Raw genomic sequence first — 4,661 nt, 5'->3', positions numbered from 1 at the left:
TGGCATTTTCTCAGTTGAGGTTCCTTTCTTTCAGATAACTCTAGCATGCGTCTAGTTGACATGCAACTCAGCAGAACAGGTAACCCCTCTAAATCTATGAAAGCTTCACCTAGCCTATAACAACAGTGGGGGAAATACCAGCTACATAGTAACCCCTGGGTAGCTCTGTGTGCTATATCATGAGCTGAAGTACATCTTAGCCCAGCAATTATTTTAAGCTAAAACCCCCAAAGAATCAACAGCTTTAAAATGCTCTATTTAAACTTTTTTTTCCTGCTGGGTGGTAGAGGCACATGCCTTTAATCCCAGCACTTGGAAGGCAGAGGCAGGTAGATCTCTGTGAGTTCAAGATCAACTTGATCTACATAGTGAGTTCCAGGCCAGCCAGGATTATGCAGTGAAACCCTGACTTGAAAAACCAACCAACCAATCAACCAACCAACCATGAAGGTGTAAGTCACAAACAATCCCACACCAGTTTGGAATTATGATTAATAGAATGGTTATTTATTTAAGGGGGAAAAACTTACAGCTCACCGTCCCAGACAACAGCCCTCTGCGCAATCAGGAAGGGAGCCTAGTCACTGGAAGTGGAGCCGGAAGCCAGAGCACAAGCAGAGGGAAGGGGCAGCTTTTTTAAAGAGAGAGACCATGCCCCAGTGGGCTGGTATCTCAGCAGCTATTGGCTGAAGGAGCAGAAGGAGCTCCTACAACACAACCAAACAACAACAACAACAACAAACCCAAAAATAAAAACAGAAACTTCTTTTACTGATTTAAATTGCAGCTTCCAGAAATTATAATTATCATAAACCTCTTTATAGTAGCTTTACGTCTTGGTGGAGCTGAGCCATGAGCACAGCAATGAGTAATCATTTAAACTATCTGAGGCTCCTGGCTTTCCGTCTTCCCTCTGTAGAAGCCCTTTCTCCCACCCTGTCTTCCCCCATGTAGTTGCAAACCCTTTTCCATAGCTGTGTGGAGAGCCATTGCATCTAAAGGCCTCTGTGCACACTGAGACACACGAGACTGGTCTTTTCTGTTCCTCTGTGGCAATTAAATCCAGTGCTCTCCTCCCTGCATACACAGACACCGAAAATGGACAGATTCTCTTATGAACAGCATCATCCTAACCCTGCCACAACCCTATTATTCCCCCATTATTTCAGGTGAAGAAACTAGGCCTTGAAGATGTTCAGAAAATGCCCCATCGACACACAGTGGTTACACTGCAAAGGCAGGCTTTGAAGTTTGGATTCTGATTACCTGACACGCTGAGATGGGATGTCAGCATCCTGGAATAGCCAGGCAGTGGATGCTATTTCCCTTCCCCCCTGGATGCTTACAAGTATCTGCTTGGTTCAGGATAACTCAGAAAAAGGTTCCAGAGGAGGTCCCTGGAAAGGCAAGAGCCGGGGGAGTGTTGTGCTCCTACAGACTGTAGTACCTGTGTTCAGATATCAAGGGCAGAGGGAAAAGGGAGAAAAAATATTTGTGTATCTCTGTGTGATCATGCACCTGCTTTGAACCTCAGACCCCCTGAAAGACTGTTTGTGGACCAAAACGCTCAACTATTTTCTGAGCTTAACACCCAGCATATATGTTTTGTCAACTACAAAAGTGTTAGGCCACATTCATAGCTATTCTGGGAGGAAACACCTGCCTATAGCTTTACATTCATAATAATAACCTAGATTATAGAAAATCGGTTATTTTTCATCTACCAGGAAAGTATCTCTGTACTGTGGTCTATCTGAGTTCAAAGGAAATGAATGGCCACAAAATGTGGCAGCTACTGTGTCATTCCCCAGAGGCTGTGTCTAACTTGCCTCTTCTCTTAGCTCTTGCTTCTTTCCTTCTTGACATATAAAAACAGTAACCTGGAGAGACACTGGGCAATATTACCTTCTTGAATAATCTTGATGTATTTTTGTTTGTTGGTTTGTTTTGTTTTGTTTTTCGAGACAGAGTTTCTCTGTAGTTTTGGGGCCTGTTCTGGAACTAACTCTTGTAGACCAGGCTGGCCTCAAACTCACAGACTGGCTGGCCTCTGAGGCCTCCCAAGTGCTGGGATTAAAGGTGTGCGCCACCACCGCCTGAATAATCTTGAATATAAAGGAAAAACTACAGTCAAATAAAGTTACCAGGATACGGACGGATGCCTACAGAACAAAGATTCAGCTGCAGCAGCAAAGGAAGAACCTGGGAGTGTCTTAAATTGAGCTGTAGCTTTCATGCCCCCCCATCCCACCAGGAGAGGCTGCTCTGCAGAGGCTGTTAATAACCTGCCTGAGCGATCAAATCAATGCTCATGACCTTTCTCTTCGGCCATCTTTTGCTTTGGTGGTTCCCTCGATCCCTGTAGTGAAGAGGAAGACAATGGAATCATTTTTTTTTGATGTATTCCTATCAAACAGTAATACATTATTTGCTATTCAAGTGGAATTCTCTAATTTAACGATGACTCCACAGTATGAGGGCAAAGCTTATCACTGGTATCATTTGGAGTCTTTAAGGTCCTCGGACATCTTTACCCAATTGACTCATGCCCGTGCATCGTCTAGCAGAGAATGTAAAAGAAATTACCCCTGCAGGCAGGGAAATACTTGTTGCTGCATCCAGATAGGCTGAGATAGGGGAGATGGTGAGTGAGCTCTTCACCTTCCACAAGTGCGTTCCCTGAGAAAAATATCTGATATTACCTACAATATAGACTAGTTACATGTCTATTGAGAGGGACCTAAAATCAAACTTGAGACGCTCCAAACCTGGCGATCATCTAACACACTCTGGTGCCGATGCAGTCTGAACCGACTCTGTTAGGAAGACTGGGAGCCATCAAGTAGTCTTTGTGCCTGCAGGAGAGGCCCGCACCGCTGGCCTTCTAGAGTTTCTCTTCCAGGAGACAGCAAACAATCCCTCCCTTAGCTTGCCTCTCAAGTTAAAAGGAGATGGGAAGTGCGAGGCGAGTCAGGAGCGCTCTGGCCGAGGCAGGGGCTGAACCTGAAACCCATCCAGCAGATATGGGTCAGTGTTGACTGTGTTTAAAAGACAAACCCGACCCTGGACTTCCTCAGGTTTCAGGAACACCGAGGCACCTTGCTGCTTGGCAGTTCTGACAGCGGCTTGAAGTCTTCTTCTAGCTGCGTCCTTCTTGGCCAGGAAAACGACATCGGAGTGAGTGACTATCTACTAAATAGGGACAGGTGACCATTGTGATTTTTCTAGGACCCCTTCCCCTCCCCCAAAGGCTTTTCTCGCCCTTGTCGAAGGCTAAAGTGTCCCCTCTCTGAAGAATCACAGTGTATGGGTCTCACCCCAAAGCATCTGCTGTCTCCTACAGCACTTGCAGGATTGGTTCATGGGGGTCATTATCTTTTGTGGGGATCACTCTGTTGGCCGTGCCATAGGAAGAGAACAGATAGAAGAATACAATAGGAAAACGGTGAAGAAATTCTGTGTACGCGGAAAAGCCCCCCAACTAAGTCACCAACAGCATTAGGCTTGGTTATCAATTATGTGCTTATGAAGCAAGGCGGCAGGGGGTATAACGAGATGGTTGTCAGGTGCTGGGGCCACATGCCAAAGGAGGGATGGTAGAGAATATGGGAACTGAGGCACAAGACAAAGAACAGTAATTTATCATTGAACATGCTGAGGTAGGACTTAGATGAATTCAGGATTAGTATCCTCAGGTATACTGGATAAGGGACCCCTAAAATAGTCAATGGGGTCTGGGAGGGTAGTAGAAGACCCAAATAACCATACCATGGAAGAAGCAGAAATTTTTAAAAATCAGCAGTATTTCGGTTCTCAGCACTGACCAAATGAAAAAGACATTAAGAACCAAGAATAAGGTCCATAAGGAGCCGCGATTGCGGGTCACTGTTCTGCAGGATGGGGTTTGTGGAAGTTGTCAAGAATGACACCTGCTTTAAGAGGCACCAAGTGAGATTTAGAAGGCGGAGAGAGGGTAAAACTGGCTACTATGCTCGGAAAGGATTGGTGATCCAGGACAAAAATAAGTACAACACACCCAAATACAGGACGATAGTTCTTGTAACGAACAGAAATCCCATCTGCCAGATTGCGTACGCCCATATAGAAGGGGATGTGATTATCTGTGCACCATATGCACAGGAACTGCCAAAATACAGTGTGAAAGCTGGCCCGACAAAGTACGCTGCAGCCTACTGCACTGGCCTGCTGCTGGTCTGCAGGCTTCTCAGCAGGTTCTGTATGGATAAGATCTGTGAAGGCCAAGTGGAGGTGACCGAGATGAATACACTGTGGAAAACACTGTTGGTCAGTCTGGCGCCTTCACTTGCTATTTGAATGCAGGTCTTGCCTGAACTACGATCAAGTTTTGGGGGCCCTGAAGGGAGCTGTGGATGGAGGCTTGTCTATTCCTCATAGTACCAAATGATTCCCAGGTTATGATTCTGAAAGCAAGGAGTTCAACACAAAAGTACACCGGAAGCATATCATGGGTTAGAATGTTGCAGAATTCATGTGTTGTTTCACAGAGGTAGATGGAGATGCTTATTAAAACAGTTCTCTCTGTACATAAAGAACAAAGTAACTCCAGACATAGAAAACTCATGCTGCCATCAGAGAGAATGAAAATGCCATCAAAAGAAGCCGAAGAGGAGGAGGAGGAG

At 45.5% G+C, this 4,661-nt stretch overlaps 1 pseudogene; it reads left to right on the top strand.

Moving 5' to 3' along the window:
* Positions 1-3,888: 3,888 nt before the first annotated feature.
* LOC101990623 overlaps positions 3,889-4,661 on the top strand; it is a 1,057-nt pseudogene continuing 284 nt past the window's right edge.

Source organism: Microtus ochrogaster, chromosome 17, assembly GCF_000317375.1.
Source record: "Microtus ochrogaster isolate Prairie Vole_2 chromosome 17, MicOch1.0, whole genome shotgun sequence".
Lineage (NCBI taxonomy): Eukaryota > Metazoa > Chordata > Mammalia > Rodentia > Cricetidae > Microtus > Microtus ochrogaster.
The sequence above is the reverse complement of the archived record's forward strand: the minus strand, read 5'-3'. Positions and strand labels throughout refer to the sequence as shown.